At 33.7% G+C, this 25,355-nt stretch overlaps 1 protein-coding gene across 2 annotated transcripts in view; it reads left to right on the top strand.

Annotated features, from left to right (window-relative positions):
* Epha6 (EPH receptor A6) overlaps positions 1-25,355 on the top strand; it is an 882,350-nt gene that overhangs the window by 87,409 nt on the left and 769,586 nt on the right. The window contains exon 3 of one of the 2 annotated variants that reach the window (XM_021184474.2): positions 24,265-24,384. The exons of the other annotated variant lie outside the window; for it this stretch is intronic. The gene's annotated coding sequence lies outside the window, so the exon portion shown is untranslated. The remainder of the gene's footprint in view (positions 1-24,264; positions 24,385-25,355) is intronic. 2 annotated transcript variants of the gene reach the window in all.

The raw sequence follows: 25,355 nt of genomic DNA, 5'->3' as shown, positions 1-25,355 counted from the left end.
AGGGCTAAAGTTTTATATCACACTGTGAAATGTTTGGGAGTCATTTGCACAGTACAGACTTTCGTTCCCGTTCCATCCATTACATGCAGTTCTTTATACCACTTCGTATATTACATGTCTTATAAGCACCTTAAATATGTACTAAAGAGGTGTGCATCTTAGACATCTACAGATATTCTGGAGTCAGAGCACCACTGCCTCTGACCAGTTATAATAAGCCTCAACTTGGGGATTTTCAGCCTTCCTCTTTGCCCATGGGTTGTTCTATCTAGGACACTATTGTGTAGCATCTGTAAGGTCTTCCAGACCGACCTTCCTCTGGAAGGTCACTCTGCTACCTTAACTCCCATCTGAGAGTAGTTTCAGAATATTTTGGGAGAGCTGAAAGATGATGATCCATCTCCTTTTATCTATTTCCTGCTGGTGAGCAGTATAGCCTCTTCCTGAGCAGGACCACAAAACTATCTCTTAGTTTATGCATCAGCTGGAAAGGAAGCCTGTATCCCTGGTGGTAGAAACTGGCTGAAAAAGTCAGCATTACAAAGTTAGTCTGGAATTATATCATAAATGACACAAAAATAGAAATTAAGTATTAAGCAGGTTTTCCCCAGAGCTATTAGCACTTCTAGGACCCTCGGGTATGGCAGAACAGGTGCCCTAGCATTAATGGCTCAAAGGCATGCAAAGCTGGTAAACCTGGGCCCTGAATATTTACATTAGCAAAGAAAGAAAACCATTAGTAGGAGAGTGGTAGACTGATGGGGAAGTGGGGCTGTACCTGGAGGAAATTCCACTGAAATATGAACATGGGAAACACAAGAAAATGGTTGGTATTTGCAAAATGCTAGTACTGTAAGAAGTACAATCTAGCACAAATCCAATTAAACTCCATAGTTGGCAGGTGTAGAGAAAAATTAGGAAGCCCACGTGGGTGGGATCAGGGGAAGACTGGGTAAGAGTAGTCACACTAAGTATGGAAGGATTCATTTGTTATATTTGACTTTGCTTACAGATCATGTTGAGATACCATTTATCTTTCCTGGAAAAATCACCTTTAATTTATATATTTTTAATTTTAACACTTAAAGGGGTTACTAAGCTATGATTATATATTCATGGACTGTTCTGATTTTGATAAGATGTTTTTAACACTTAAATATGTGAAAATGCTCATTAAGTGGGTTTTAAAAGATACCAACACTTCACAACATTCTAATCTTTACATAACTCTAGAGAAATCTTCATGATTTTTGTAACAACATTTTATAGAAGGTCTGAAATTTTTTATTTCATAATTTAATTTATTGATTTTTAAGTAGCATTGATATAGTTACCGATGGAAACACCAAATCTTTGAGTGTAGAGAGGAATTTGAGAAGGGCTGTCTTAAAGGAAAGGGGAAGGATTATGAATGTCAGGATAAGGATAGTTGAATTTAATCAGCAGAACTCATTTTAAACATGATTTACAAACATGAGAAACTACTCATACCATTTGACTAAATATTTGTAGTATGCACTTTTGAAAATAAATAGCTATCAATATACTTTGTATGAGCCAAAAAACATATAAACTAAATTAAATTCAGATTTATAACCAATTAAAACTAACTGTGTAGTAGGAGATGAAAAGAAAAGATTTACATTGTTGTATTCCATGGAAAATTAAATCCAGACAGATATTGGGGGTGGGGGCAGATGAAATGAAGACACTAGTAAGACAAAATCAAACATGCTTATCACAAACTATCAGAAGATCTACATTAAAACTATCAGACTAATAACAGTTTGTCCTCTATGGTATTACTTTAAGATTTTATATAAAAGGATACTGTATTTCATGATTTCTATCACTGCCTCTACCCCAATCCAATCTTTCTATGTCCCCTCTCCCAAATTCATCATCTATTTTTCCTATAATCATTTACAAACACACACACACACACACACACACACACACACACACACACACACTTATTGAATCCAATGTATTTAGGACTAATGACATAGGATTAGAGACTTATTGATCAACCTGACAGCAGAAACCAAACAAACACACACACACAATAGCTCCCACATTCACCCCAAATGGTTCTTCTCCTTCAGCATCCTGCCTGTAGCACTCTTCACCTAGAAGTGAAGCCCTTTGAATTTTTCCTCCATCTATTCTGTCTTATCAAATGGACTTGCCTTTGAAGGTCTTATTGAAAGTTCATAAGAACAACATTCATGTTCTGTCCAAAAGACACTATCACATATCAGTCTTCTCAGTCCACCAGCTCTTCTTATCCTTCTGCTTTCTTCTCCATTGCTTCTAAGTCTTAGTTGTTGAGACAGCCCTACACACCTGTAAGCCCAGGAACCACAATTATTACAAGACTAGCATGATAGGTCCATAGGATGTGATAGTGGCACTTAAGTCTAATGTACAAACAACAGCTGTCTAGTAATAACTAAACCCTGCATAGCACTATACTATAATCCTACCCTAAACCAATGAATAGAGAGGTCCTAACCTATAGAAGAAAACCTGGTATTTTAGGAATATGTCTGTCTAAATAATCATCATCATAAACAAACATACAAAAAACTCACATATCTCATCAGGGAAATTTTTTGAAGCTAAGACTAATGAAGAGAACCACAGCTGGCCAAAATATGCATTGACTTTCTTGATTGAGTTCTCCTGTGAAATCCTCTTTGAAAATGACTGTTCAAAGCTAGTAAAGAGATGGGTGTGGCATTCACCTGTAACCTAGTACCTGGGAAGTGTAAACAAATTGGTCAGAAGTTAAAGGTCAGCTATGCAAACATGGTGAGTTTGAGAGTTCAAGGATAGCCTAGTTTGCATGAAATTCTTTCTTAAAAAGAAAAAAAGAATATAACGGAAAACTGAAGACATTGTTTTTCCCATTGGGCCAGCAGCGGCAATACTTCATGATAAGTGGGATGGTGATATGCATTTACCTTCTGGCAAATAAGAAACTATATTTTACTTGTCAAGTTTAAATTGTAAGCAGACAGCGCAACACATTAAATCAGTGTACCAGTTAGCATTTTACTGTCAGCTTGATACAGACTAGAATTGGCAGTGAAGAAGAGACTGAAGCTGAAGTGTATTGACTTGGCCTATGGATATCATGCCTGTGGGGCATTTGGTTGCTAATTGATATAAGTGGGACAACCACACTAGGGGTGGTGACATTTTAGGCAGGTTAGCCAGGACTTTAGAAAAAAGGTAGCTGAGCATGCCTGAGGTAACGAGAAGTATTCTTCCATGGTTTCTTCTTCAAATTTATCTTGATTTCTTTCCCTGACTTCTTGCAATAATGGATTGTGACCTAGAAGAATAAGTCAATATAATAAATAAATAATAAATATGCTTTCCTTCCTAAGTTGTTTTTGGCTATGCTATTTATTACAGTACCATAAAGAAAACTAGAATGCTCAGTTTCTTTGATTCATCAAATAATCATTGTATATATCTAAAGCAAATATATTCTAGAAACCATAAAACAATAGCAGCCATATCCCTTTCTTGTTATAACTATTTATGATAACCTTACAAAGGAATTCTAAAAATATGATTTAGAGTGTGAATAGTGCTCATTGTTTTGTTATTTACAACTATTTCATTGAAATCAGATCACTTAAGAACACTATTAATTATTGTCTTAACAAAAAAAAATCATATTGCTACTATATAGTACTATAAATCTCTACAGATCTGGTATAAATAAATTTGCATTTATTTACCATATCCTAATATTTCAAATAAATTGAGTCACAGGTTGCTTGAAAAATACATTTAATTATACTTTCCCTATAAGTTGTTTAATCTAATAACATGTCTTGAAGCATCAAGCCTTCACAGGACTAAGGGGTTCTCCTCCCATTGATGCCCAATAAGGTCATTCTCTGCTACATATATGGCTGGAGCTATTTTTATTCCTTTTTTTTTTTTTTTTTTTTTTTTTTTTTTTTTTTTTTTGGTTTTTTCGAGACAGGGTTTCTCTGTGTAGCCCTGGCTGTCCTGGAACTCACTTTGTAGACCAGGCTGGCCTCGAACTCAGAAATCCGCCTGCCTCTGCCTCCCGAGTGCTGGGATTAAAGGCGTGCGCCACCACGCCCGGCTTTTTTATTCCTTTTTTAAAAAAAAAATAAATTCTCAAGATTTATCAAGAAGTCTAATTTTAGGTGAGAACTAGGGGATAAACATTCCCTCATTTTATCCTGTCTCCCCTGTCTATCTATCATCTATCATCTGTCTATCATCTAATCTTCCTTTTTACTTCTATTTTACTTTTTTTTTTTTACTTCTCTTTTATCTTCTTTTTTACTTTTTATTTTTTTACATCTTATTTACCTTTCTCTCTGAAGGTCAGATTTGGACTATGCTCAGTGTCTAGAACTATGTGCAGGCTCAGCCATCTTAAGTTACAATAAGTCAGGCATTTTCTTCTTAGTTCTTAGTCTTCACTCACTCACGTCCTCCTGCTCTGGCACCTACTCAGAATGGATCAAGTCTTCTTTGTCTTACATTTTTAAGCCCAGGGCCTCTAAAATACAATTCCAATATGAGCATTTAGCATATCAGATCTATTCTAGTTCAGGCACATTGACAATCCATGTGTCCTTGTATCTTGTTATAGAAAATTTAGATATCTCTATGTCTTTTGACTTTGACTATAATTTTTGTGGTCATAGTATCCTGCTTTATACTATATAGTAGGAAAATAGTAGGATAGTTTAAAACAATCAATTATTTTAGATATAAACTTTATGTTCACTTTTCCATACAGACTTTTAAGACTATCACATGAAAGTAATATATAAAATGGTTCACTGTTTGTAAATAAGAGATAGAATACAAGGAAGGAAGGAAATATAAGAAAATAAATATGACTCTGTAAGAATGAGGTTATAGGCTTTGGATTTATAAAATAGGGATTTCCAGGTAACTGTTTCCTAGAATGTTGGTCTAGAGAGGAATGAATGTTAATGAAACAATAATGGATAAATGTATGTCCCTAAGCTAACAATATGAGAAACATGATTTCCTACAACCTGCCCTACAGTGTTTATGAAATATTATAAAATGTTATAAAAGGCCATTATGATAAATCCACAAAATATAATTAATATGGTCTTATTAACAATGAACCTATCTTTGGTTTTTATTATTATACCATCTGGTATGGTGCATTTAACACATTCTTGTTCATTTTATTGAACACAAGTCAAAGATTTACTTAAAATAAATACTTAAAATACCATGTCTTACTTACTAATGTTTTCTGCGTATTTATCATTATAAAGAGTCTGCCATATATGCTCTTTATTACATATCCTATTGATAGATATAATGATGGAAGTGTCACAAGTGAGAATTAATTCACTCCTAGCATAATTTACTGTTGTTTTCTGAGTAGTGAATGTTCTCAAGAGACTATCATGTATTTTCCATATCCTATTGATAGATATCATAATGAAAGAATTAAAAGTGAGGATTTCGTCACACTTGGTATCTGCCTGCTCACTGTAGATTTTACCTATACTCAACATTTACGGAGAATTCATAAAATGATAATGCGCTCTCATGCTATAGGTTACCAGTCACCTTGTGTTTTTTATCATTAGTTTTCATTCTTACAGCACTCTTTGGGTATGCCTTATATGCTACATAAAAATGTTAGAGTTTTTTCATGGTTTAGCTGGGCTGTCATTAATTAATAATTATTTTGTTAGTAATTCAAATTATTCTACAAAATCTTTCATAAATTAGTTATACTTAGTTATAATTTAGCAAAGGAATTTAGAATATATCTTGAATTCTACATAATTTGGAAATTTTTCATTCGCAGTAGTACTGAAAACATAAACTGCCCCACTTTTCACTACTTTCTCTACTGTGAGCACAGATATGTTTAAGCATAATTTACGCAAAGGCAAATTCACTTTTATATCTCTAATTGATTCATATTTGTCATAGATTTATAACAGTAATAAAATTTAATAAACATAGTATTTACAAAATGTCGCATGTTGTTTTTCATGATTTTTCTTTCTCAAAAGGTATTTTCTGTAATAGACTGAATTCTACAGTGTCACATTTATTACTTAGTATTTATTTATTTATTTATTGTGTAGGAGCTATGTGTCATAATATACAGGTTAAGGGGCGGGAAACTCGCAGGAGTCTTTCTCACCTCACACAATCTGGATTCCTGGGATCTAAGTCAGGTAATGAGGCTTCCTGGCAAGTTCCCTTATCCACTGAGCCATCTCATTTTGCCATGTATAAATTTTTAGTAAGCTTAAATTTTATATTACATTCTTTTATAATGCATACTTCGAGGAAATTTTTTAATTAGTTCTCATGCAATGTCAGGAGAGTAAAACTGTATATGTAAATTCTTCCAACTTTTATTGGTTCCATTTTCACCTTCGATGGTGTCCTTCATGAAAACCCTGGGTAGCTGCAGGTAGGGATGCAATGGGATTCAGTGAGTGAGAGGATCATTGCACATAAAGAGAATTATTAGACTCTTATTTTTCCAAGTTTTTCAACAAAGGAAAAGATTTTCTCTGTGTTCTTATTCTTCTAAATGATTGATGCATGTGAAAGAAAAGCTATTTGGGTTTATTGTGAGGCCCTAGAAGATGAAGGAGATGACTTCGTTGGAATTAATCTGCTAGGTGCCAGAAATACAGTGTTCAGAGGTTTGTAAAATAACTGAAGATTTTGGGAAGCTGAACATAAGATGGGTTTGATTGCATTGATTCAATTAGTCAGAAACAGTCTTTAATCCTTCAGCATTAGATATCTACTATTGCGAGATGTGGATTTTGATGACAGGCAATTTTTGTGATAATTTAGCTCATTATTATTATGCTATCCTTATCTTTTTTCATATTTTCACACACACACATACACCCTACTGAATCCATATAATCTCTGTCCGTGTACATGAGTTTATGGCTGACTGCTAGGTATTAGGGTAGACTATTGGGGTTTTCATGACTGGAAAAACTATTGTATTCACAGCAGCAATTTATTGCCTGTAGGTCTTTCAAAGATGGGGCTAAATAAAATGTACACAGTATACAGTAGAATGCCAACCAATGCCTTTTTGCAAGTCTAGTTTAGAAAACCATATTTTTGAGATTTCATTTGTGTGCTTCCCCTGTCACGTCTAAAAGACAACCTTTTATATTGGCTCTTAAAATCTTTTCACCCCCTCTTCCTCACGGTTCACTGAGACATAATTTAGAAGTTATGTTATAGATATAATAAGTGGGGCTGAATATGCCTCTCATCATTTGCTCTCTGTAGTTTGACCAGTTGTAACTCTCCTTATTAACCTCCATTTGCTTAATAAAGAAACTTTTTTGTTGTTGTGGATTGAAAACTATACTTATCTGCAAACTTCACAGACTATCATCATCATAAAATATAAAATATCATTCACATTGTCTATGTGCTGAAAGTACACAGTGTATATTATTTGTATAGATGAGGGAGTATGGGGAGGGGGGAGCGATAAGTCTCACAAGTTAAGAAACTCAAGTGTTATATTAAATGAGAAACTAAAATATTTTAATGAAAGCCATCAACTTTCTGGACTCAGTGCACATTGTTCTGCTGTTGAGTTGATATTTGAGCAGTGCCCCATGTGCTTCTAAACACATTTCCTACAATTTTAAGATAGACATAGAAATTTACTCAGATGCAGTCTAATGTCCTTATTTTCCATCTGATTTTTTTTTTTGCTTCATAGTCCCATAAGTAGTATATTAATTAAAAAGACAGGCAAATCAACTACCTGTACATACCTGTAAGTCTTCTTATATTGATGTAAAAACTTTCTATATTTTTGTGTCTCAGAAATGTACTTCACATGCCCTCCACAAATTCATAGAAATAATTGATGGCAGTAGAACCCAGGCCTAGGCAGGAAACTGTGCTATGGTTACACTGTTTTGTTTGGTTTCCTTTTCTTAAAATTTGCATTTTATTATTATTATTTCTTTTTTATTAGATATTTTCTTTATTTACATTTCAAATCTTATTCCCTTTCCTGGTTTCCCCTCTGAAAATCCCCTATACCCTCCCTCCTCTCCCTACTCACCAACCTACTCACTCCCACTTCCTGGCCCTGGCATTCCCCTATAATGGGGCATAGAACCTTCACAGGACCAAGGGCCTCTCCTCCCATTGATGACCATAGGAGGAACAACAATATGAACTTACCAGTACTCCCAGAGCTCCCTGGAACTAAACCACCAACCACAGAGCACACAAGGTGGGACACATGGCTCTAGCTGCATATGTAGCAGAGGATGCCCTAGTTGTTTTGTTTTGTTGTGTGTTTGTTTTGTTGTTGTTGTTTTTAACAATAGCAGTATTGCACATAGATGCTGAATCTATACAACTAGACCTCATTCTTCCCTAATGACTAACAACAAAAAGTAGATATTTTGTCCAACCAGTTTCTAACAGTTTAACCCTTTCCATCATAACCCTGTTCCCATAGCTTGAAATTCTCTCTCTTGCTCTCTTTATTTTTGACCTTTCTCCCAGTCCCTACAGTAGCTACAATATTCCTTCAAAAATAGATTGCATCACAATTTTACTAAAGAATACCACATTTTCTAGGACTCTGTCTTCATCACACCCCACCAAAGTGTATCTGTGTTTGCATCTCCTCTTGTCCTTTCCTTTGCTAGAGTTCTCTTTGTCTACTTGTAATTTGTCCAACTTCTTACTCAAACATCACCTTCTCAGACATGATTATACACTGTCTACTTAAAATAATCATCTCAATGCATCATTTCCACATCCTTTACTTTTCTTTTTTCTTTTGACTAATGCCAAATTTAAGCCCCAGGTTTCTCTGGTATCATGAGAAATATAGTCACTCTGATACATATTGCTTCATCTAGAATCTCTATGGAACATTGGAGCAAGCCCATTCTCTCCAGTTAATAGTGGGGCTGACAATCATTATGAACCAAACTGACAATCAGTAGATTCCAACATGTATATTTACTTGACATATAATAGCGAAGCATTGACCTTCAATGTACAAATGAATCTGTATTTAGGAAGAAATGCTGACAGTTGTCATTTAAAACATTACCCTAATACAATTTCAGCACATTTAATTGGAGATATTTAGCTATAATTTTTATAAGATTTGTATTAATATGAATGAGTAAATATTGTAATCATAAAATTAAATTATCAGAATGACTTGAATATATTATTGAAAATTCATCTGCTGGGATTATAGGTCTGAAATTCAATGTCATTTGTAATTATTCATAATTTATTTTATTCAAATACATTAAGCCTTAATCTTTGTAGGGTCATCTCACATTAATTAAAAGTATTGTCTTTTTAATGTAGAAGGCTTAAGAATTCATTCTTATGATCACATCCATATAAAAATATAGACATATAGTTATGTTAAATAGGATACAGTAATTTGAGGATTGCAATTATCTCTATTCATACCCAGAGGATACAGTATTAGTATGATCAACAAAGGTTATCAGGTTGAAAATAATACAAAACATGGAATTAATAAAATGAAAATATATTTAAATAAAATAATTATTTGATTCATGTTATTTCAAGTCATGTGTGTTTTAAAGATTTTTTTCTTTTTCCTTTTATTCTTCTCTTGAACAATAGAGGTATCATTGCACCCCCCCTCCCTCTATTCTTCCCACCTTCCCCACCTCCCCACCTCTGCTTTACCCTGGACACACTGCTTCTCCATTTCCCTTAAGAACAGAGCAGGACTCCCAGTGATATCAACTGAAAAACTAATAAAAAGATGCAGAAAGACGAGGCACAATCCCTATCAAGCCATATCAGGGCTGGAAGAGGCATCCAAGTAGGAGGTACAGGGGTCCAAGAACAGGCAAAATAGTCAGAGACAGCCATCACTCGCATTGTTAGGAGTCTCACAAGAACACCAAGCTACACAACCATAACATATATGCAGAGGGCCTAATACAGATCCATGCAGACTCCAAGGTTGCTGCCTCAGTCTCTATGAGCTCCTATGAGCATCGCTTTGTTGATTCTTTGGGTTCTGTCTTCCTGGATTCTTTTAGGAGATTTCTACCTTTTTCCTGAGGTCTGCCAAATATTTGGGTGTAGGTCTCTGCATCTGCTCCCATTGTCTGCTGGAGAAAATCTTCCTGATGATGCTTATGTTTAGCTCTGTCTGTAAGTATAGGGAAAAAATCATTAGGAATCACTATTTACATTTATTTGGTTGGTTGGTTGGTTGGTTGGTTGGCTATGTTTGACTCTGAGCATGTAAAAATAAGAAAACATACTTTTATGTCACTTAAAGTAATCTATAACAGTCTATAACAATAATGATTAACCAAAGTATATATAATGAGTAAATGTCTTTGTAAATATAGTATAATTTTAAATATATTTTAATGTGTTTACATTGTAGATGTGCAAAGAAGCTCTTGTGTTTTACAGATCCTTGGTATTTCCATAGTTATTTGTAACTCAAGTTCAGAAAGAATTGCATGGAGTTACTTTAATCTGGTAATTAACTTATCCAAAATATTTGTACATCTTAATGAATTTATGATAGCTCCTTCTTTGCTATTGGTATGTATCGACTACATTTTCTTTCTTTTACAATATTAAGTCATTTTTATTTTATGTGTATGATTTTTTTGCCTATATGTATGTCTGTTCACCATGTGAATGTATTGTTTACATAGGTCAGAGGACGGGGTCAGACTCCCAGGTAATCAACTGGCACTGATATATATATATATATATATATATATATATATATAAAATCTTTATTTTACACTCCTGATTTTATCCCCCTCTTGGTCCACCCTCTGACTGTTCCACATCCCATACCTCCCTGCCCCCTGTCTCCACAAGGATGTCTCTATCTCCCCACCCCCACCCTACCAGACCTCTCTACTCCCTCAGGTCTCAAGTCTCTTGAGGGTTAGGTGCATCTTCTCTCACTAAACCAAGACCAGGCAGTTCTCTGCTGGATATGTGTTGGGGGCCTCATATAAGCTGGTGTATGCTGCCTGATTGATGGCTCAGTGTCTGAGAGATCTCAGGGGTCCAGGTTACTTGAGATTGCTGATCCTTCTACAGGGTCGCCCTTTTTATCTACCATATATGTTCTGGGAATTGAACCATGCTCTTCTGAGTTATCTCTTCAAACCCCTATATTTTATTTTCTTCATAATGATGAATGTTTTTCTATGAAGCCATGTAAATAAAAAGGAATGTGATTATAGAAAACTATTAGAAGCTATTAAAGTTTTAAAAGTCATATTCTAGACATTAAAATCAGCTGTAAAATAGCCATAAAATATCTTCATCCAAATGAAATCTTTCAAAATTTAACTTGAAAATCAAATGTAACACTTAAAATATCTATAAATTAGTGTCTTCTATTGAAATTAAGTTTAATGTTTTTGAAGTAGCATGAGAGCCCTTCTAATTAAATTTTGTTCCATGTGTTTATATACTACATCACTGCTTTGGCAGAACTAAATGACAAGTCAGAGTTTAGTAGGAAATTTCCTGTCAAAGGAAATGACATATTAATTTGTAAGAAGACAGGTTGAAGAATCTTCATGTTTACCAGTGATATTCAGAGACTGATAAACATGCTACAGTAAAGTTATCTTGCCCTACCCCCACAGCCACTTTTGTTAATGGCAAAGTTTCCAAAAGGGTGTTGAAGACCATCTAAATTCTTTTGTGACAGTGAGGAATAAATGAGATGGGCGAATCAAAACCAAATTTCTGTTTAGCAAAATTTAATACTAATTCTTGACAAGCAATTTAGTTTGCCTTTGACTAGTAGTATTTGGATATGTTAGGAAGGCAATATTATTAGAACTAAATGCTTATGCTAATTATGGACATGTCTGAGTGACTTTTTTTTTTTTTTGAGGGTCTCATGTTTTAGCCCTAGCTGGCCAAGAACTCACAATGTATATAAGGCTGGCCTATACCACAAGGAGATCGTCTCCTTCTGCCTCATAAATGCTAGGATTACAGGCATGTACCACAATGCTCAGCCCATGCCTATTGTGAAAGAAAAAGAAAAGAAACATTATAAAGAATTAATAAACTACATTTAAGGGAAATTAAGAGAAAAGAAATGCTAGTAAAAGTAATGAGGAAAGGATTAGATATAATCTGTCATTTGATTATTTAGTTTAACATTCTTCTAGATTTTATACTGTATTATCCATATTATGAGATATTTATATTTTAATGTTAATCTCCAATATCCTACAACAAGTTTATGTATTTTTTAGGTTGTATATTAAAGAATTTAGGATATTCATTAGAGAAAATGATTATTTCTTTGTGGAAACTATGGAATTACTAGGGTAAGACAGAAATAATTTCAAGATGCTATTAATTGCTATGAATTGAAAGTGATGTGCTGTATCAATTCAATAAACAAATTTTGTCCAGCTATCATTACAATTGTATCTTTTGTTTTTTTTCAAAACCATCTGTTATTGTTCTCATTTTATAGATTAAAGAAACAAAGATAAAATATATTAAATATAATTTATAATACTAGAATCTATTTAGGGGTGAGAAGTAAAGTTATAATGTATGTTATTCCATGTGTTTCTCTCTTGATTCCATGTTAGAATTATGACTCAAGACTGACAGCAAAAATGACTGCCACAGTATACTAATAATTACAGAACTAGCTTCTCCCTTGCATGTATTGTGTTCCAAATCCTGTTTTCATGCACATTATTTTGTTAATATATTTATATGCATATAATATGTAATATAGTTATATGCATTATTTCTATTTAATTTGGACCTGTTTTACAGATAATGAATAATTCTGGAGATAGGCTTAGCCAGCATCATATATGGGGATATAGATATTTATGGTACTAGAGATGCAGAGTCGTATAATACAGACCTTTAATAACAACACTTTAAAGGTGCTTTCTCTGCCATAAGGTTTCAAATATATGCCATCCTATAAGAATATATTATCTAAAACCTACAAATCACGTCCTAAAAAGCTATTGAAATATTTTTGTCTCTAAAAGAAAATGGAGAGAGTTAGTTTCATGAATAGCTAAAGAATGCTGTTAGCACGTTTGAGTAACTTGGTGCCAGAGACACCTAGAAGGAGAAATTAAGCTGACTTATTGATTTATGATCTTGAGATGACAGAGCATTTGGGAAGTGATCAATGTTATGAACAGATGTCTGAATAGAGATAGAATGAAGCGAAATGTTAGGTGTGGGAGGGAGAGGGGCGTCATAAGGTACTTGACAGTTATCGTTATTAAAATGTATGAAGCAAGTGAGCATGGTTTTATATACTACCCTTTAAAAAAGTGTTACTTTGGCTAATACAAACACTTATATTCTTGACTTCAGTACCTAAGGTCACAAAGGTCTGGTTAGAGTAACTGAGTGTCTGAAAAAGATCCATGCAGCTGTATCAAAAAGACCACAGTCAACCACGGGGAAGAGAGGAGAGATGGGGCAAGGGGAGTGAAAGAACCATTGTTAAAGAGTCTGACCTGAGTGGGATCAAATAGGGTGGAAGACACAGAGACTGACATTTTAATTAGGAAAAATTAGGAAAAACCATGTCCTAAACTATATATGAAGCATGTTCAAAAAATGCACAGCAAAAGCAGTGGAAAACTATTTTTTAATCACTTCAATTATCTCAACATCTCTCTTTTTGTATCAGAATTTTATCTCACACACCTATGCATAATATAATGTCTCATAGAAATGAAATGTTCACTATTTTAAAATCTTGAGTCATAAAAATTGAATGTTTTGCAAATGGGAAGCATAGCTTGAATTTATAAGATCATCCTTTGAAAATGATACAGCACGTTCAGAAGTGTGTTAACTCATTCTGTTTTACAAAGTTTCATGTATGTATTCAGTTTGTAGACCCATTCTTGGTCGTTGAAAGTTATAGATTCTAGCTGGTATATTAAGGATTACCAAACAACTCTAGTGATTTAAAAATATCATGTGTGACACTTGATTCAGAATTTTATTCCACAATATTATTTGATCCTGTTTGTAATCGCACACAGGTCTTTATTTTAAGATGGAGAACTTTTCTGTTAAACTATTACATAATGAGAATTTAATGTGTTTAATATTGGAGCTTTGTGGTAAATTCAAATAAATATATAAATAGAGCAGTACCACATTCACAGATTTGTGACATAGTGATTGGTTCACATGAGACAAAATATAAAGTACACTGTTCTTTACTCTGCTATATCATTCATGCATATAAAGACACCCCTGGACTATGCTCAATTTTCAATAATTAAATTCCTGTGTGAAAGGATATAGCATATAATTTTTTACACTGATACTTCCAGTAAATAAGATCAAATATCAGAATGTTGCTCATAAGAGAAGAAATCTAAAGTGTCCTGAATTTTAAAACTAAGAACCCTTTTGCAAATAATTAAAGTTCATAAAATCCAGTTGAAGAGCAAGAATTACATTTACATGTCTGAAAATAATATATCTAATAAAAAGTTTTAGGAAGAATTCAATTAAAGTTTGTGACAAGATAATAAGTTCCATAGAAATTCATAACCACATTAATTCTGTCTACAGAGGAATGTTGTCTCTTGCTTAAAAATGACTTCTTTAGTCACTTCATTTAATTTAGCTTTAGGGAATTTTTAAATATATATTTATGTCTATTTCAATAAGAGAAACCATCCTCTTAAGCCTATTGAAAAAGCAATTATAGTTGACTATAATAATTTTAGGTATTAAGTACTATTTAAAACTTCCTAGCTATAAAAATGCATGCCTTTGGCTAAAGTAGAACTGGGCATCCATCTCTTATAATATGTTCCCTGATGTTTCTTTCCTTTGACAAATTACTTTGCTGTGAGTTTTTGTGCTAGTAAGTATAATGTGAATCCTTTTCCTTTATGTTAAATATAAAAGAGTGCATAAAGCATCGTATATATCTGACAGTGTGATAAAAATTATAAAAAAGAAACAAAAATGCCAAACACTGGCAAAATCTTTACAAGCTATGTAGTGATTTCACTCAAATAATTGTTGATAGATTCAAACAAATCTATAGCACTACTAACAACACAAAAGATTATGACATTTAAGTGATTAATGGGTTTTCCAATATTATTCTAAATACTTAAAAGCTATCCTAGTGGACACCAAAACATGGAATGACATTTGTTTCTAATCAAGACAAAATATTTTCCAAAGAAACTAGTTAAAATATTTAGCAAACTATACTTCTGGTATGCTTGTCATTTCAACCTATAACAAAATATATTTAATTTTTAAATAAAGTTAACTATTTGATATCTATGAATTGATAAAAAATATGAATAATTGCTTTCTACCTTTTTGAAGATTTATTTAATGATGATCAACTTCCAGAGGCTCCATCTCACAATCACAAATTAATAAATCAATTTAATTTATCCTTGTAGGTGTGCCTCTCTCACAACAAGTTACACAATGTGTTCATAGCATACTTTATCTATTTACTAAGAGATCAATTCTCCATTTACATTTTATGAGATAATAATTGAGAAAGAAATTTAGAACTCTCATATTACACTAGTAAAGATTAAGTAGCAAAAGCATATTTGCACAATACTAAATGATTTTATTATTCATTTACTTATTCATGATCTATGTTTTGTAAATGTTACAGAGTTGCCTCTATGGGTTTGTAACATCTCAGGCCAATTGAGGTGGTTGTTGTTGTTGTTGTTGTTGTTGTGTGTGTGTGTGTGTGTGTTTTAATTCTCATTTTTTTGTTTTTGTTTTTGTTTTGTTTTGTTTTGTTTTTCGAGACAGGGTTTCTCTGTATAGCCCTGGCTGTCCTGGAACTCACTATGTAGACCAGGCTGGCCTCGAACTCACAAATCCACCTGCCTCTGCCTCCCAAGTGCTGGGATTTTAATTCTTCTCTTATACAAAGTCCCAACCACAGTTTCTGCTCTCTCCACTCTTCCCAGGCCCTGCCCACCACCTCTCTTTCCCATATCTATTCCTCCTTCATTTCCCTTAAGAAAAGAGCATGTCTCCCTGTGATAGCAACAGAACAAAGAACAAAGCATAACAAGATGCAATAAGACGAGGCACAAACCTTCAAATCAAGGCTGGGTGAGGTGTTCCAGTAGGAGGAAACAGAAAAAAGAGTCAGAGACACCCTCATCCCCACTGTTAGAAGTCCCACACAAACACCAATCTAACAACCATACCATACCATATGTGCAGAGTCCCTCCTTCCCTCCTCCCCACCCCCTCTCTTTCTGCCTAATATTTGGTTATGGGTCACTGAATATTTTCCCATCACTTCCCATAGTAAAACTCTCTGGTAATGGTCTTGGCTCAATCTAGTGATATAATTAGACCTAGTTAGGCTAGACCTAATCTATGAGCATTACAGAATATGATTAGGAATCATTCCATTAATTTCTTAGGTCTCTGGGTCTTCTACCTTCCAGTTCCTGCTCATCGGCTCCCTCTTCTGGTTTGGGCCTTAAATTAAATCAGACATTGGTTGGCTAATCCCACAAGTCTTGTTTCTCCCAACATCAGAAGCCTTGCCTGCTTACAGAAGATACCTAGTTCAGGCTCCATATCCTCCACTATTAGGAATCCTCACTGGGATTACCTTAGTAGAATCCTGGGAGTTTGTACTGCACTAGGTCTCAAAATGAAAAGAAAAGAAACAACCAAACAAAACCAGCAAAAATACATATGTTAAGGTCAATGGTTCTTGACCTCTCTAATGCTATGACTCTTTAATATAGTTCCTCATGTAGTTATGAGCTTCAAACCATAAAACTATTTTCATTGCTAATTCATAATTGTAACTGTACTACTGTTACGAATCCTGACATAAACGTTTTTGGAAACAGAGGTTTGCCAGAGCAATCATGGCCTACAGATGAGAATTGTTGATTGAGGTTAACCATACTTGTGTGACGACACAGATGTCAATTTGTAACTAGAGTTATTTCAGAATCTTAAAGCCTTTAACCATCATTTACATGTCAGTGAGTATAGTCTTTTCTTTTGTCCGGTCTTCTTGATAAAAGGTAAAGTCATTTGTAAACAGGAAGTCTCAATTGAGAATAGGCTACCATAACGGGCTTATTGGCAAGTCTGTGAAGCCTCTTCTTGATTAATGATTGATGTTAGAAGGCCAGATCATGGTAGGTGTTGTTATTTCTGGAAAGATGGTTCTGGAATATGTAAGAAAGCATCCAGAGCAGTTCATAAGGAGCCAACCAGGAAGCAGCATTCCAGAGTGGCCACCACTTCAGTACTTGCCTCCAGGCTCCTGACCTGACTTCTCTCAGTGATAGACTGTGATGTGTAAGTGTAGGTGAAATATTCACTTTTATCTGCTTTTGTGGCTGGTGTTTCATTGCAGTAATAGAAATATATAACATTGTATGTTTTAGTGTGAATACAAATATTAAGAGTGCTGAGTGGTGTGTGTGTGTCTGTCTGTCTGTCTGTGTGTCTGTGTGTGTTTTCAGCACTATTATTTGCTTGGGCTTAGAATAAGCCAAATTTAGGACTATTTGGAACATTTAAATAATTAAAATTTTTGGGCTGGTGAGATGGCTCAGTGGGTAAGAGCACCCGACTGCTCTTCTGAAGGTCAGGAGTTCAAATCCCAGCAACCACATGGTGGCTCACAACCATCCGTAACAAGATCTGACTCCCTCTTCTGGAGTGTCTGAAGACAGCTACGGTGTACTTACATATAATAAATAAATAAATCTTTAAAAAAAAATAATTAAAATTTTCAGACATTGTAGAAAATAGGTCATTTGATGTATGTAAACTTAAAGAACAATATTATATTTAAATCAAAATATTATTGAAACAGACACTATATATTAGTTATCTTGGCCCACAATTATTTACAGTCATTAATTCAAAATTCAAAATTGAAATCAAACAAAATACAGATATTCGTCTATATTTTAAGAATAGATGTTACAGATATTACTTTATCTAGAAAAATATATGTGAAACTTTTTCATAGAAATGTATTTCTGAGTATTGTAAATTTGAAAAAATATTAAAATTTAATATGAAGTTTTTACTTTTTCCTTCTATCAAAAACTATCTTTCTGAATGTTAATCCTCCATATAATTTTAATCATCATTGCTTTTCATCCTGATTGATAGAGTCTGTTTTTTACACCAAGGAAAAAGGACAGTTCAGTATCTAAGCCATCCAAAACTGATCTACCTGTGCCAACATGATACGTTAAAATCTGGGTAAAATAAGGAAAATGCATTATGAATTAAATTTCCTGATTTAGAATAACAAGGTTCTGTTAGTAGTGCATATATATATATATATATATATATATATATATATGTATAATTTGTTTGTGTAGATTCTGACATCCATCAGCAGCAACTTACTCTTCCATTAACACTATTATTTACTTTACCATTCAAAGTATAAATCACTAACTTTAATTTGGTTTTATGGCCAACAAATTCTATTTGGAATTGAATATACTCTAGTCCATTATTTTGAAAAAAAATGTTACATTGTTTTCAGACTTGCTTACCTTCCTGATTATGGATGTCTCTGTGATGAAATTCATGAACTTGGTTCACTGTTGCTGAAAACAGTATTTAGTTCTCAATTTGGTCCCCTTTGCAGTTGTTATTATAAGCACTTGCATGTGTAAAGGCCAGTTCACTGTTGTTTTAGTATTTAATCATCTTTAATTCTCCCTCTGTGTACTTTAGGGATAATCAGATCCACTAATCATGTTTTTGGTTTATTCACCCTGTTTTCCTGTTGTGTTTTCTGGTTTTTATTACTTTATAATTAATGATATTCTATAATAGATTTTTTTTCTGTTCCAGAGTTTGGTTCATTTTTGTTTTATTTTGTGGATTCTGTAACAGATTTATCTTTGCCATTTTAAGTCTATTAGAGTAACCTCAACACCTAATTTTTTATTTATTTCAGGAGTTATATATATTTTCCTGTTTATACTGGACTGCATTTTTCTTTTTCAATAATAATCATTATTGTATAGTAGAATATGATTACTATATTTCAGTCTGGATTTTGTCATTTAATTAACTCACAGATAGCTGGTTTTCAGAAGTTTACTGGAGACAAATTTTTATATGCAAACATAATTTTATTTTAAATTCTGGTCCCATGAATTTCAGTTGAAAGAACAGTGTTTGTTAAGGCTCTTGAAATTTGTGGAATTTGTACCACAAATGTATTCCCTTTCAAGCTGGGACCTAAAATCTTTACAAAGTTCCTGGGGGCTCATTTGTTTCTGCTGTCACTTGGTACATGAATAGTTTGAGTCCAGTAGGGACTGTCTGTGTGGACATGGTTCCTTTAGAGTCACTTTTCCCTAACAGGCTTTTTAGAAACACTCCAACTCTAACTTCTAGGTCCTCTGAAAGCCAGTAAGTCCAACTGCTGACTTTCTAAAACTTGGTCAAAAACATTGCATCTTTGTCCTATGGTTCTTACTAATAGCAGACTCCCTCCCCCACCCTCTTCCTCCTTCACATCCTTCTCACCCTCCCACACTGGAAACGTAAGAGTGTATTAGGTTTCACACTTGAGACCTACAGCAAAAAGGAACATGCCTACTCAAAATGTCAAGGTGTATCTGGTAGCCAGATCCTCCCTGCATGGCTCAGGATCTGCGTGTTATAAGACCCTCCTGGCTGTCATTCCTCACTCCTACCCTAAACTTTCTCTAGCTCAGGAGGCTGGGCTGCTTTCCCTATATAATCCAATTATTTGTGGTTGCCCCTTTTTTTGTACTTTGGGGAGTTTCCCTGTTCTCACCCTCCCTTTCTGCCCTCCTTCCTCACATGGAAGAGTGTCATGTCCACTCTGGACTCTCCCAACATGTCTCTACCTCTGGCTATGTTCTCCAGCACATCTGCAATAAACCTTTTCACTCCATCATACCTAGAACCAGTCCTGGTTATTTCCTTTTCTGTGTCTTCTTTTCATACATCTGGTCCCCCAAAACCTAAACCAGTAATGAATGTCCTTTCCTTTCCTGTCTTTTTTTTTTTTTCATTCAGAGTGAATGTCTAGTACATGAATTTTTATTTCACAGGCTTTATCTTTCAAGCATATTATGTATTCTCTACAAGACTTCTTTGAGGATACCAATCCTCTTTTATGGAAACTTCGAATTCATGATTTAATAACATGGCAAAGGTTATACCTCCATCCTGATTCCAACCCTTCTTGCAAACACATTGGTGATTTCTATTGATTATCAGATGCCAATCTTGTTGGTAATTTTAAAACTATGAAGTGAGCCAACTGTGAGTCTTAATTTACTCTGTAAGGATGTCTGTGGTAGTCTATTTATGAACTTTTATTACTTTTATTGTTATTTTCTCTGTATTTTTGCTTAGAACATCCTCCATTCTAACATCAGTTCATGTTCTATTTAAAGAGCTGCCTTTACTCAGGGATTACGGAAGAAATGGCAGGAGAGCCTGAAAAGTGTGTAACTATTGTAGTACATGAACTCAAAGTGTCTGTGACTACAAGCAAGGACCAGCACAAAATCAAACCATCTAAACCAACATGGAAGTGGAGTGGGTGGTGGATCATAAGGACACACCCCAGATAATGACCTGTTGGCAAAGGATGGCAATTTAGGCAGGGAAGGGAGCCATTTTTCTTCAGGGATGCTGTTTATTTTTGACTGCCCATCTACAGTGGATGATTTTATAATCATACACATAGGAGTATATGTCTGACAGCACCAAATGGATTCAGTAGGTTTAAAAAGGAGAGAATTAGTTGGGAGATAAACAGGTGGGTTAGGAAAGATAGGGGAGGTTATGAAGGGGAGATAATGAGGGTAATTTGATCAAAATGTGATCATTTGAAATTTCTGAACAATGAAAGTAATAAAAAATGATGCTTTTAAGTTAATTACAGTTTTAATATAGTATTTAATAGTTGCCTATATCAGTTATGTATATGTATGTTGTTGAAACATAACACACCCTACCTATGTATGGTGTATCTAGAATGTTGCCACTAAAAGAAAAAAAATAAAAACAAGCAATGGCTGATGAATCACTATTGTCTTGTATCAAATGTACTCTTCTGTCCAGAATGTTATAGCAAATTACCACAGATTGGGTAGCTTAATATGTAAACGCATTCTTTTTCTTGGTTCCTCAGACTTAGGCAATGAACTGATAGATTTGGTAGCAGGTCAGGTTCTACTCCTTGTTCTTGAACCTGCATTTCACTCTGTTCTTAAATGGTAGAACAGGCAAGGGAGTCTCTGAAGCCGCTTTATATGGGTTTTAATTTTTTTTTCCATGTGTGTTGCTTCTCTTTTACATCACTGTGCTAGAATACCTAAGAAAATCAACTCAAGAAGGGAAGAAACACGCCGGTTTGTTCATGGTTTCACAACTTTCATTCATGGTCAGTTGGCTGCATTGCTTTCAGTCCTCTGGACGCAGAAACATGGCTGAATAGATTAGAAGAGTAAAGCTGATGTCATCGTGATGTGCGTGAAGCAGAGAAAGAAAGGAGAGGAAAGAGAGAAAGGCCAGGGAAGAAGATAAAAACCCACCTCTTAGTTCTCAATGAACTCATCAGTGGATTAAGTTGCTGATGAAGATGGCTCCCTCATGATCCACTCACCTGTCCATACACCAGCTAAGGATCACCCTAGGGCCAGAAGGGAGACTCCATGCCCACATAATAAGAAAACATATACCCATGACATGACCTAACACCTCCCAAACCTCCATAAATCACAGTACTGACTGGATCTCACTTCAACCTATAGGTGTAGTCAAAAATGCTTCCACGTGTTGTATGGCTTACAGCCTGTAGACGCTCTATTAGATGATAACCCATAGAGGATAAAGTTTCAATTGATATCATCAGCAAAATACATTAGTTTTGAGAAAAATATGTTTGCTTTAGTTTTCAAAATGCTTTCTCTAGACTGCGATTTCTGTTGTTGTTGTTGTTGTTCTTGACTCTTCAGCAACAAAGCATGTGTTTTGGTTTGTTTGATTTCTTCCATCTTCTAAACTTTCAATCTATTGGATTTTGCTTCCATCTGCAAATTGACAATAAGCAGACATTTGCAAGACGCTGGTAAAGATGACACTGCCTCACTGTTTTTCTGTTTCAATATTAATATATTCAGATTTAAAAGATAATTAACATTCTAGGCTTTGTGGGGGTTTATTTCAATAGATATGTGAAAACTTCCCTTTCAGAACTGTAGGCATCGCATCGTTGTCACACCTACCAATCTCACTCCAGTTTCCCAAGGCCACAGGCTTCCAAAGGCTCAGTGCCAAATCCTCTAACTTAGGTGTCTGTAACACATTTAACCTGTTGGTGAACTCCTTCACCAGAGATGTTTCTATCACTGAATCACATTTCCATGCCCACAATGATGTCTTGTCCATGCTAAACAAAAATGTTAATGACATGTTTTCTCTAATAAAATGTGTAAATTGCTTTTCCCTTTAATGGATTTTAGTTACACGAAGGAATGCATTTGTACAAAATGAATTGACAAAGATAGTTTTTTTTTTTAACTAAATGCAATATTGCACTTTAATTCGAAAAGATGTTTGGCTTTCTTTTGAAACCATAATCACTTAGAGGTTGATGTCAAGCTCTTTCAAATATTTCTAGGTTTTAATAATAAATCTTGATTAAATCTGATTATGCCATGTTATAAAACTTCTACTAACACATTGAATTTTTATTTTAATCTGAAATTATCATATCAATAAGTGATCATTTGTTTTTCAGAACTAAGTTTTCAGTCTTTCTCCCTGTTTTAGTAGTCATGATTTTGAAATAATGAAATCTAGAGTTTTAGAATTTTTTAGGTGGCAAAGATATTCTGACTAGCTTTGTATTTTACTCTTATACAATAAGTATTGAATAAACATAATTTTACCACCTTTATAATACCAATAATGGGGATGGGTATATTTTAAATATTTCTAATATTGTTTTAATATTTCCAAAGTTGTTGATTATTAATAACTTTTACTAAGAATCATATATTAAGGGAGGGTAGCTAGAAGAGACGGCCTTCCAAATTAAAATAGGCAGTGGCAATTATCAGAAACTATAATAAAATAACATTTTCCTAATATAAGAACATAATTTTAAGTGTAATAGCTTTAATATATTATTTTTGCTCCCAGCATTGTGAGATTAAGTCTTCAGTGTTATTTAATTTTACTATGTTAACACCATCAGGAAACAATAACTTTATTATTTCGACTTACACTGACTCTCATTCAGGTTAGGGAGATCTGAATAGCTTTTGATCTCTAAAGCTCATGTAGGTTTTCTAAACTTTAAAATGTAGAGATAACAAACCATTTAAACCTCAGCGGTCACTTTCTCAGTAAGCTCTGCTCTTTAAATACAAAATCAATATGAGCTATCCTATATTTTGATACCAACAATATGCTTATGCACTTTTAGAAAATGTAACTAAATCATAGGTAGTTTGATTCCTTGTTTTATAATTGATATTAAGGAAAATAAAATTAAAACATTTTATGGTATAATTAATTATATTGATTATTTTAACAAATTATGGATTGTATTTAGAACTTTGAAACTCATTGTTGAAATATAATTACTGATATTTTGATTTGGGGCTAACACACAAATATATTTAACCATCACTTATGTTAATATTATTTTATATCTATATAATACATTTAGGAATAGTTTTATCAATTCATTTCATATTTTCTAAGTTGCAAAAGATAATAAGTGTTTAGACATTCTTGGAATCTCAAATTTGAAGTAGAAAATATCAAAGTCCTTGTTTTTTACTGAAGCATCATAGTTCATTTTCTATCAAGACCATGACCTTAACTAGTTCAGCTTCCCTTAGAATTTTCATTTGTGTATTTATAGTTCTAAGGATGCTTATTTATTTACTTCTCAAATTTGATCTTAATTTAAATGAATAGTATGAAATCTTTTTATCTTGAAGATACTGCCAATTTAACATGGAGGACTCATTAGGTAAAAATGAATTTTTAATGTCATGCCATATAGCACCTTCACCATGCAAAATCGCCAAAACAGAATGGAAACAAATCCTCCTAAGAAAAATTTGATATAGCTTTCCTATGCTTTTCCAGACCTATTTCCAACACTGCTAAAAGGGGGGAAAATTCCAGAAGGCACTGAAGAGACCGCCTCTCCAGACCCCGCTGTTACCTCTGCTCTGGATTCACAGGCTGCAGCTCCCTAGGAGCCAGGTTGGAAAAGTTTCTAGGAAAAGAGATTATTCATGTATAGCATATATTTTAAGTACAAAGGGTTTTTTTTCATGCAAATTTGTCTTTTAGGCCCCACAAGTACATTAAAATTCCACATATTAGTTTGAAATTCACATTTATTCTCTAGATCTTTTAAAATATCAAAAATGAATGTTTAGATTTTTTAATATAATATTGAAATGTAAATGACTTTAAAGGATGCAAAGTGAGATTATTGAAAACAGAGTGTGGCTGTTATAAAAAGACCCTCAGCCTCTTCTGATTCTTTTAAGATTATAAAGTATGACGTTAAATTTGATATTTTTTCAAAAATTTCTAAGCTTTCTCATATAAACAATATAAATGACAGTATTCTTATTTTGTAATTCTCTCTCTCTCTTTTTTTTTTCTATTCCTCAATTCTAAGAGATTTCAAAAACCCTCTTGGCATGAATGGAAAGTTAAAAGTAGTAACTCTGCATATGCTGTTAAAGTCCATGTCTAGTGGGAATCTTCACAGATAGGCCCAAAAAATAACAACATACTTAAAGGGACATTTTATCTAAGCTTAACATGAATTTAAACTGGAGGACTGGTGAATTTTGAAAGTAGAGAGAACCATCATTAATAGTGTCAGTGTGCAATGCATTGTAGTAAAAAAGAATGAAACTCTCTTAATGCACAAAGACTACATATAATAACTACGAGTATAAACGATATACCCAGGAGATATACAATTGATGTCTAAAGTATCTTATCTAATGCTAATTACTCTCTGAATATGAAAATATGTAAAAATTATTAAAATAGTTGAAGATCTAATACATCTTTAAAGAAAAGGTCTAGAAAGCTATAAATCAGACCTCAGATACTTTAAATCTGAAATAATAAATACAAAAGTAGAAATTACACATTCATATTTATAAAAACTAATTTTAAAACAATATATTTATATCTACTTATATAAAGTA

This window comes from Mus caroli, chromosome 16 (assembly GCF_900094665.2).
Source record: "Mus caroli chromosome 16, CAROLI_EIJ_v1.1, whole genome shotgun sequence".
Classification (NCBI taxonomy): domain Eukaryota; kingdom Metazoa; phylum Chordata; class Mammalia; order Rodentia; family Muridae; genus Mus; species Mus caroli.
The sequence above is the reverse complement of the archived record's forward strand: the minus strand, read 5'-3'. Positions and strand labels throughout refer to the sequence as shown.